At 30.6% G+C, this 11,782-nt stretch overlaps 1 protein-coding gene across 2 annotated transcripts in view; it reads right to left on the reverse strand.

The window, feature by feature from the left end:
- Positions 1–11,337, reverse strand: part of LOC117169157 (rho GTPase-activating protein 7) — a 407,356-nt gene extending 396,019 nt beyond the window's left edge. For both annotated transcript variants that reach the window (XM_033355372.1, XM_033355371.1), the window contains exon 1: positions 10,421–11,337. The gene's annotated coding sequence lies outside the window, so the exon portion shown is untranslated. The remainder of the gene's footprint in view (positions 1–10,420) is intronic.
- Positions 11,338–11,782: the final 445 nt, after the last annotated feature.

The raw sequence follows: 11,782 nt of genomic DNA on the forward strand, positions 1-11,782 counted from the left end.
TAAAACCAAAATGATGAATATTTAAAACAAAAATTCATTTTTATGAAATTAGTTCAACTTTCAACGAAGTAGTTGAGTTAAAAACGAATTTACAACAAAATTTACAAGAGATGAATTTTTAACTAATACCAAAAATGTCCGTTTTGATAATTCAAATGAAAAATATTTGAATTTTAAATAAAAAACATTGGAATTTAAGAAAAAAATACCAATTTTGTACAAAATTGTTAAATCTTCAATCAAATAGTTGACTTTTTAACTATAAAATAAAAAAAAAATTTCAAAGAAGAATTTATAAATATACGACCAAAAATATCATTTATCAACTAAATTGATAAACCAATGCAAAAAAATTGTTAAAAAAGTAGTTCAACTTTGAAGTAAGTAGTTGAATTACCCATTAAAACAGTTGAGTACAAGCAAAATGATGACTTTTCAACAAAGAAGATTCATTTTCCACTAATAAAGTCGAATTGATCTAATTTGAACTATTTCATTAAAAATTATTCTACTTTGATTGAGGATTAAGCTATTTTATAGAAAATTCGACTTTTTTAGTTGAACTCAGCTGTCTTGGATTTGAAATTAAAATACTTTTTGGTTGAAATACCAACTACCACAATTTTTTTGAGTGTTTATCTTTTTTAATTCAAAGTTTAAATACTTGGTTGAAAATTGAACTCCTTTATTAAAGTTTCATTTTTTGTATGTTCAAAATTTGTCATTTCAGCTGAAAGTTTATGTTTTTGCTTTCAAATTCACTTAATGTTGCAGGAAATTTAACTGATTGGTTTAAAATCTATTTTTTCCGTTAAAAGTTTAATTATATGATTGAAAATCCATTTGTTTGAGAATTCAACTTTTTTACTTGAATATTCAACAAAGTGTATGATATTGTTTTTTTATGCTGACGGAAAATATTTCTTGGTTGGATATTCAATTTTTATTTGTAAATTCTTTTTTTTTATTTGAAAATGCATCTCTATGGGTCGAAATTTTATTTGGTTATTTTTATTTGATTGATGATAACGCTATTTTATAAAAAATTCATCTTTCTTGGTTGAATTCAAGTGTTTTTCATTTAAAAATTAAAATATATTTTGATTAAAATATCAAATGCTACAATTTTTGTTGAGAATTCAATGGAGTCATCAGTCATTTACAGTTAATTTTAAATAATTGATTAAAATGTACGGAATAATTCAAATTTAAAATAATTATAATATTTTACTATAGAAAACAAATTAGTTACTCCTATTGAGAGAAAACCAGTCATTTCAATTGACTATATTATTCAGTCAGCAATTCTGACTGACCCACCTGTTAAAACAACTGGTTTGCCATTAGAAATAACTTATTTTTCAGACAAAGCATGCTTGAACAATATAATCAGTGAAATTTTGACTGAGTTAAAATCACAGTGTAAATGTAAACAGTTAAACATTTTTTATTCTTTATACTGGAGAAATAGCTTTTACCTCTTTCAGCTGATATATTTTAGATTAGATAAAATATGAGATAAAACGGTAAGAACTAATGTTTGATAATAATTTTCCAACGAGTAATGTCTTGTAAAGTAGTGAACAAGACACAAATTTCATCTTACATATAGTTTGATAGGATATGTTATCATGAAATGCTACAATAATTCTAGTTTACAATTTTCGATAGAGTATAGTGGGTTTTGTTATCTTTACGGATTTCCTTTCCCGCCGACTACTCGCTTCGAAAAGCAGAATTGCCTTATCGTGAAAAGCAGCCACTGTTGGCACTATGAACCTCAAACAGGAGATCTTTTTCTCAATTCCAAGAACACCCTCTCAAATATTTAGTCTTGTAAAGCTGATCACTGCAGCCGCATTCTTGGGAAAACAATATCCATCACTTCCCGTGAGAATGCTTTTAAAGATTTTCATCTTATATCAACTTAACATATTTCCTAGATTGAAAACTATAACTTAAAACACAGTGTAAACTTTTCTACTTTCATTGAATATGAAGAATTTAGTATAAAAAAATATTTGCAAGAAAAATCAAAGAATTTTATATAAAAATATTCAAATTTATGGATAGTTTAAGATATTTTGCAGTAGCAAGCATTAATAATGCCACACTACATAATCCGAAGTACTTTCTATGTCCCGGAAGTTAGATCCGCAAACTTATTTTTTCTAAAAAATTTGAGTTGTGCTAAATTATTGTGCTCATTTGTGCCGTAAATAGTTTTTTGAAAAATCAAAAATTACGGGCACAATTATTGAAAAACGTTTTTTTTTTGCTAGATCCGCAACTTCTTACTAGAGTAAAAAGAAAGGTTGTGCTAAATGGCTCGAAGTATAAACAATTTTGTGCAAGAACTAAAAATTCCAAAAACCTAACCGTTTCAAAAAAAAAAAATAAATAAATAAATAAAATGCATTATTTTTTGAAATTTCGAAAAACTAAAACTTGTGCTAATTTGAGCTTGATAAATGTTGTCTTTATCCCCTCTAAGAAAATTACGCGAGATCAACAGTTCTTATACGAAAACTCAAAATATAAAACTCAAAAAACATACAAGATCCAAAAATTACTAAATTTCGAAAAACTGAAACTTGTGCTGAGTTGTGCTCGATAAATTTAGTCTTTATTCCCTCTAACAAAATTACGTAAGATCAACAATTCTCATACGAAAACTCAAAATGTAAACTCAAAAAACACGAAATGTCCGATAATAGTCAAATTTCGAAAAAATAAAACTTGTGCTGAGTTTTGCTCGACAAATGCAGGCTTTATTCCCTCTAACAAAATTACGCGAGATAAATTTTGTTAGAGGGAATAAAGACTCGAGCACAACTTAGCACACGTTTTATTTATTCGAAATTTAGTTATGTTTGGATCTTGTATGTTTTTTGAGTTTTACATTTTGAGTTTTCATATGAGAACTGTTGATCTCGCGTAATTTTGTTACAGGGAATAAAGACTGCATTTATCGAGCACAAACTAGCACAAGTTTTAGTTTTTATATACTTGAAAAAATAATAAATTTTTTTGGTTTTTGTTTTTTTTAACGGTTAGGTTTTTGGAATTTTTGTTTCTTGCACAAAATTTTGTATACTTCGAGCCGCCTAGCACAGCCTTTCTTTTTACTCTAGTAAGAAGTTGCGGATCTAGCAAAAAAAAAACGTTTTTCGAAAATTGTGCCCGTAATTTTTGATTTTTCAAAAACCTATTTACGGCACAAATTGGCACAAGTCTAGCACAACTTAAATTTTTTAGAAAAAATAAGTTTGCGGATCTAACTTCCGGGACATGTACTTTTTTGCATTTATTTTCAGAATGTTGCAAACATACTCCCGTATCAAAAGATTTTGATAAAAATATAAAAATGCGTATGGCCGTACGTGGTTGCGTGTATTTCCGGCATTGCTCCAATAAAACAGATAGCTGTTTATATAAATCACTTGTTACACTCTTGTTATTCAAAACTAAAAATTTAAGAAAAAAATTCCTTTTAGCTAGTCTTATCGAATGCGATAGGGGATTGCACGTGTGCCAATCAATAATAGTAACAAGCCTTATCAACTCATTTTCTTTACTGTACGTAAGACAACTTTATAACTATAGAGTATAGACATCAGTATTCACAAAATTACAAGTTATTAATCATGAAATAATTATTATTTTACTGCTTTTTATCATTTTCACCAGAGATTAAAGATTAAGTTAATAAATCCTCAGGACGGTTGTTTTAATCGACGAATAAAATTCCCTGTCATTTCCCGGTTTGCTAACATTTGCCACAGTTATTGAAATTAAAACATCCCAACTCTTAAGAGCAACAACATTTTCATTTGAAGTAATTAAAACTGAACTGGAAACTATAAATAAGTTTAAAAAGAGCTTTTCATACTTCCGAATTAAACAATTTTCAATTAAATGACATTAAACATCAACATTTTTTAACTTTTATACATTGAATATTTAAAAGATTTCTAGTTAAAAAATATAAATGCAAACTATCATATTCAATTCTATAAATTAGATCTAATTCTTTCTTTCAAAATCACAAAAATGAAAATGTTGAAAATAAAACATGCCCCTCTTCCAGTTCAGTACGGAATTAAAAATAAAAAGTTTCCACCTTTCATCTCAATTTTAAAAATACAGGATTTTTTACCGTCTACTCAATTAAAAATTAAAAAGAAATAATTGTCCTTTTCCAATTCAGAAAAATAAGTAATAACAAAAATTTCTACACTTTCAACTCAATAAAACTGGTCCAAACAAAAGAAGTGTCTCTTCCAATTTAGAAAAACATTAAATAAAAATAGTCTGCCCTTCCCACTCGATACAAACTTTCATAATAAATAAATGTACCTCTTCCAATACAGAAAAAACTAAAATGAAAAGAAAATCAATAGATTTCTTGTCTGCATGATATATTAAGTAATTTCCGAATCTTTTCAAGTCTAACAAAATTCCCGGTTTCCCGGACAAGCGTTCACACTAAAAATTACAAGCAACAAATTGTGAATATTTTTTATTCAAACTATATTTTCATGGCTGGATATAGCTTCATGCTCGTAAAATAAAATAAAACTTATATCAGAATTTTTTTCATGATAAACCACGGCGAAATTTTGTCTTTTTAATTTCATTACTTCATGCAGAGAAATGCGTGACTCAGTGCTATCAAGTTGTGATATAATCCACGCATGCTCAATCATTTGGCATGTAATGCCACGTGGATGATGGGAATTACCAGACTAATCTATAATACAAAGTTATGGCTATTCATTGACAATTTGAGATTTGTATGCCATGATACGCACTCATGATTGCTATACTAATTCGACAACTGTTAATGAAAAAAACACGCTGAATTCTTTAATAAAATCTAATACATTGAAATCTTAAAACCACTCAAAAGAAATTTCCTTTTTTAAAACAATGTCTCTTTAAAATAATGACATTTTCTGTTAAATTTAAGGTTGAGTAGATTTTCATTTGTTTAAAAAAAATCTTTTTACAACAAATATTATTCGTTTGGGACAAACTTTATCTGATCTTCCAGTCAAATAATTCTCTTTGTGTAAAAAAAATTGTTATGTGGTTGAAAACAAAACATGTAAGAGGACGATGGTTTTGTTTTAAGAAAACTTTTTCTGTTATGAGTAACTGTGAGTTACTTTTTCTAAATTCAAAAACATTCCCAAAAGATTCCGAAAAATTTACGTTCACTTTTTTTAAATTATAAATGTTTGATCACAAAGTGATTTGTTTCAAAGCTTACTCAAGTATATTGTTGATTTTTTAGGGGATATAACAAAACACTATAACTTTCTATCATGGTAGGGTGGGGGCAGAAATGGATAAAAAATACGAACTATTTTTCGAGTTACCTCTTTCAAATTAAGAAAAAAGGGAACCTTATAAAAGAAAATCAATCATTTTGCAAATTGTTGAAAATTGCTATTGACTGCATTTTTAAAGTCTGTCATTTATAATCTATTGGCTTAAATAATTGTTAATAAAATTATATATTTTATTAATTATACTTTTTAACTCATTCGACTATTATTTTTAGTCGCTGACTAATTCATGAAAGAAAGGGTTAATCAGATCGCGTATTCTGCTTACGTGCAGGTTATCATGCCCGTCACGAACGATTCGGCTTAGAAATAGCCGAGATTATAAAGCGTCCTATTGTTGTCGCGACTATTAATTTCGTAATCACCTCTCTACAACCACTCATGGAATAAAATAATCCATATGATAGTTGAATTCCAAAGAACAATAGTTGTTGAATAACGTCGATCATTTATGTAGCATAATTCTTTTAATTCTTCTATTCCCCGTTGAAGGTATCACATAAGTTTATCTTTTACAAAGTTACATGGATTTAATCTGCAACATAACATTTTGCAAGATAAGTTTTTTCAAGAAGGTCGTTTGCTCGAAAATGCCCCGCGAGAATTGACATTCGCTATCATAATCGTGACTTATTTCATAATAGAAAGATGTGAAAAATCGTCGTGAAACTTCTTGTTTCTTTGTAAAAAAAGAAGACCTTGCCAAAGGTAACTGTTACATGGACATCTACATAGATAAGGAAACGAATTTACTATAGCATTCACGTGAAAAGAATTCCACACGAACAATAAAATTAAAGAAGTCTTATTAAAGAAAAGACTCTAGAAAAGATAAAATGCCTATCTTTTTGCAAATATTCGGATGTCTGGAAGAAGGTTTGTGCAATATTTTCAGAATGTGAAGGTAAGAAATGAAAAACATTCAAATAAAACATGATGCAAGACAATAGAAGTAAGGAATAAATTACTTCGCAGCAAAATCTCAGTTTTCATGGCCATGTGAAATATGCTTGAGAAAATATCACAAGACTGCAGTGAGTAATGTGTTGAAGGTTCCGATTAAGCTTCAATTTCAACGTGAAAACATGGAAAACGCAAAAACAACAGGCTGGACTTTGTTTAAAGTAATTGGTGTAGCAGTGAAGATGCAGGATATGTAATCGGCCAAGAATTCCAAGACGATGAGATGGCCGATATGATGTCACTCTTAGATATTTTCTCCTTCTTATATCAAAATGTATATTCAAAAATTAGAAAAAAAAACCTAGAAATGAGTTTAAGAGAAAGTTATAAACAAAAAGAACTCATTAAATTTTACCTGTTCTTCTTTCGAAGCCTAACATTTTAAGCAGTCTTAAAAAATAATTCAGTACTTTCTTATCTTCAATCAATGAATGATGATTATTTGCGTAGACGTGAACCAGATAAAGATTAATATACAATTTTATTTGTTCCTGCTAAATAAACATATCAGAAACACAGACGTTAAAAACAAAACTAGAAGCAGACTTTATTCCCATTTTATGGTTCTTAAAATGATCTCAGACCGTGAAATCATATGATAATTGCAGTAATGTATCCCCATTCAGGATTTGAGAAATTCTTTTTTAGAATTCTTGAGCAATCTTTTCAGGTTTAAAACTTTTAAAGATTTAAAGAAGAATATTTTTCACAGTATCTCAGAATCATATTACCTTCTCAGAAAATCTGTATCTTCTCAAGTTCAAGTGTTTTCTTTCAGCTGCGGGGAATGTATTATGCAGTGGCCTGCAAGATGTTTTCATGGCCCATGTAGAATTTATAAAAAAAAAAAAATAAAAATGTAGTAAGAAATTGAAATCTAATCATATCCGTTAACTGTCAATAATGATAATCATAAAACCTATGATCGTTAAATAGGTGAAAAGGGATGTTTTTATTTACAAAAATAGGTGACAAAACAAGTTTTCAAAGTTAAATAAACATGTGGATCAATGCTTAGTTAAGATATTTTTGATTATTGGATACCTTAAACAAGAACTATTCAATATAAAAAATTCCCAACCAATGATTTCACAGGAAATAAAACGACACGTATTTACCGGATTGATAAATAAAAAATGAAAACTTTTAGTTTTCTTTCTAAATCCGACGGGAGTTCCGTTTTTGACAAAGTTATGAGTATTTTGACTTTAAAGTTAATGACATAGATTAATTTAAAAAAAAATGGTCGAAAATTTTCTTTAAAATGTGGTATTATTTTTCAGACGAACGGAAGTATCTAATTTGACGTTGTTTATTCTAATTTGTTTTCTGTACATTAATCTTTCTTTTCAAAAACACTAGAACCTATGTTTTTTTTAAACGAGAAAAGATACAACAGACAATTAGAAAGACCTAAAAAATAATATTTCAAATGTGAATAATACAGGATATTCTATTTTTTTCAAAATAATATGATTTTATAATATCATTCTATGGCTGATAAAACATTGTAATAAAAGAATAATGAAAAAAAAACAATTTAAGACAAATTGTGTATTAAGTAAAAAATGTGTCAAATCAAAGATAGACTTCCCGAGACAAAAATACTATTTTAACCGGGTTTGTTTATATTTTAGCATATAAGATGAATGACTGTATAACAAATTTCTTTTATTAAATAGGTCAAATTCGTGCCGTCTGCTTTCCTTCAAAAACAACATATTTCGTCGGCGACTGATTTTCCGACACTAGTTGACTAGCACGAACCACGAACTGATTCAAAATGGATAGGGTCTCACAAGGTTTTAAAAATTAAAATTGTAAATAGAAGTTTACTTTGTCAGTTAAAAAAATGTAAAATAGATTATCGAGGTGGAAAATTTAAAATAGATGAAAAAGGTGAATAGGTGCTAACCTGTGATGACTTCAACAAGTGGCAGAGAGAAATAGAAAAACAAGTCAACGACAAGAGAGATGATTCAGAATTCCATGGGAGATTTCCAGAGTAAATAATATCCTCTCTTAGATGGAACACTGTAATTTTAATCGTAAATTTTAAGACTGTCGAAAACAAGAGATGCCATTATTGCGAGAATAAATAAATCCCGTTACTCGGAAAAAAGAATGAAATTATTTTGACTACGAGTTATAAATTTCAAACGATCGTATTTTTGAGAATAAAAGCCGGATATAGGTCTGAGGCCGCCCTAGACCTTCGCAGCCGAAAATACTCTAAAAAATCTGGGGAATATTTCCCATGAAAATAGGGCAAAAATAGGCAAAAAAAAAATCTTTTAAATAAAATGAATTTATAGACACCCTGATAAATTTAATTTGAAAGGGTTTTAAAATTTTTAATCTTAAAATACATTGCATTAATTTTTACATTATATTTTCAAAAAAAAATAGTTTAATTTTCAATATTTTTAAACCCGAGAAGATGAAATTTCCACAAAAATGTCAATTTTCAACCCAGTAGTTGAATCTGCAAGCCAGAACGACAATTTTTTAGAAGAGAGTTAATAGGTAAATGTTTAATAGTAGACTCTAACAAAAAAAAAAAAAGAATTAACTTTCAGCCAAAAATAGTCCGATTTTTTCATCGGGTTCTATTCATTCAGTTCACATTTACCCGAAAAATGAGAAAAAGTTGAAGATTCTTAAAAACAGGGGAAAAAAGAATGCTTCATAAAAGAAGAACGGAGGTGATTTGGAGAAAGAGAGTAAAGTCTGTATATTAGAGTGGGTCGAAAAAAAATGGTTTTATAAATCGCAAACGAGACTAAAAATAGAACATTGAGAGTGTTGACTCCCATGAAGTATACCGAATGTGGAATTGGTAGATGTAAATTTAAATCGATCGATTCCACATCCAATAGACTTAACGGGATTCCCAATGCACTAATTTTAGGCATGATATTGTTTGCGATTTATAAAAATATTCTTTTTCGACCCACTCAGCTGTATATTCTATGTTCTATGTCATTACCGGAAACGAAGAAGTTTTAAAATATACATTAAGAAGAAAATTACGATTCCTTTTTTTATAGGGAACTCTGCAATCCAGGGAAGCATTTCAAACCTAACGACAACCGCCTTTATACAAATCAGCGATCTCCACAGTGACGTAATCCCTGTACTTCTTGGAACACATAACAACAAAAGATGTTCCATTTGATGATGTTTAGGATACACAGTGTGAAGAAAATGAAGATCTCTTTTCGATAGGAAACTTTGCAATCCAATTAAAGATTTCCAACCTAATGACATTCGCCTTTTTACGAATCAGCGACGTAACACCTGTACTCCTGGGAACACAGAACCACAAAACATGTCTCATTTTATGTTCTTTAAGATACATATTCAGAATGAAATTGCAACCTCTTTTTTATACGAAACTTAGTAATCCTTCGAAAACTTCAAACCTAATGACACCCGCCTTTTAACGAATCAGCGACGTAACCCCTGTACTCCTTCGAACACAGTACCACAAAAGATGTCTCATTTTATGATCTTTAAGATACACATCTATGTAGTAGATACACTATGTAATCCCAAGTGCTTCTGGGAACACATTACCACAAAAGATTTTCCATTTTATGATCTTTAAGATACATATTCAGAATAAAATTACAACCTCTTTTTTATACGAAACTTATCAATCCTTCGAAAACTTCAAACCTAATGACACCCGCCTTTTAACGAATTAGCGACGTAACCCCTGTACTCCTGGGAATACAGTACCACAAAAGATGTCTCATTTTATGATCTTTAAGATACATATTCAGAATAAAATTACAACATCTTTTTTATACGAAATTTCGCAATCCTGTGAAAGACTTCAATCCTAATGACGCCTTCTTTTTTAGTAGGAAACTTTACAATCCAGGGAAGGCTTTCAAGTCTAATGACATCCGGCATTTTTGCGAACCAGCGATGTAGCTCGATGAAACTAAAACTTTTTACGCTGTTAACATGTCAGTCCGCTGTTGATTGCAAAACTGACTGCCGTCAGTTTATCGACCGATTACTCTCACATATAACGCCACGAATATAAATAAATACCGGGTCCATAATCGGATTAAAAAAGTATAAGGATTTACCTCTGATCGAGATAAGATCACATTCCTCGCGTGGCAAGTTTCATCAGTGGCGTATCCACGTGCTCAACGGAAAGTATCCACTTGCGTAAACAGTATCGAGCCGGCAAGAAATAACCTCACCACGTTGTCGTCAAACGGGATTGTCAACTTAAACGCCACGAGGAACCACAAATTTGAATTTAAAAAAACTTGCACTCTTTGCCGAATGAAACTGAATTCCGAAATTCTTCGATTCCGTAACACTTCTGTATTCCAAAACTCTCTCGTTTGTTTTCGTCAATAAACCTGCCGCGCACGTGCAGGATCGGACAGCGAATCACGCGCGAGTAACTTTAAATTAATTCCTCACGAAACAGCACACGAGTGATCCAGTCGATGAGCTTGGTAAACACCATCCTGGTGTGCATTCAACTTCACTACACAACCAATGACCTTTGCTCTAAAACCACTCATCGCGAGTTCATTCACTTGCATTTGTAATTTGAGGTTAGGTTGTGACGGTTGCAAACTTATTCGAATCACTGACAATCAGTGCTGACAACTGACAACACAAACTCTGTTGACAATATCTACAATTTCCAAGTCCACTTTAAAGCAAGCTTTAAAGTAACACTGAACTCTGTTGAAGAAATTCTAGTAATTCCTGGGAAATTATCAACTTGTTCGGACTTGTTCGAGAATGTTTTTTGACACCTCAACAGTTTTTCAAGATAACTGACTCTTTAAACTAACACTGCACTCTCGTTGAAGATATTCCAGTTATTCCAGGGGAATTTTCTTCAACGAGGGACTATTTTAAACTTGTTAGAGACTGTTTGTTGATGCGTCAACAGTTTTTAGAGGCTGATTAGCTTATCTCATTCACAGATTGAAGTTGGAAAAAAAGCATTCGCGAGGCGTGTGCGACAGTCGAGCGACGAGAACCGACCGGCTCGACGGTCGAATGAGTACTGAGCAATAGCGGCAAGAACCACGCAGGAACTCAAGATCGTATCGTTGTGTTGTCTGGAACCAAACCACCGATTCCAGCGGGAACTCGTCAAGCGTTTCTCTATTCTTCTCATTTTTTTCATACTCCATCTCAGCTGTTTCTTTGCATGAACATCAGCAGGATGATATGCTGCCGTACTTTTCAAGAAAGGCTTTATCTACATTCGGCAGGCCACAGGGTTGTTACAAAATCTCAATTTCGATATTCCCTGACTTTTCCTAAGCAGTTTCTCATTTTCCCTGACCGTTATAAAATTTACTTTTAGGGTTAAGAACAACTTTAAGCCCAGAAGATAGATAATGTGAATGTAAAGAAAACGTTTGTTTCCAGATTTATTTTTAATACTTTTAGTGACAACAGTCATACAGAAT

This window comes from Belonocnema kinseyi, chromosome 3, assembly GCF_010883055.1.
Source record: "Belonocnema kinseyi isolate 2016_QV_RU_SX_M_011 chromosome 3, B_treatae_v1, whole genome shotgun sequence".
Lineage (NCBI taxonomy): Eukaryota > Metazoa > Arthropoda > Insecta > Hymenoptera > Cynipidae > Belonocnema > Belonocnema kinseyi.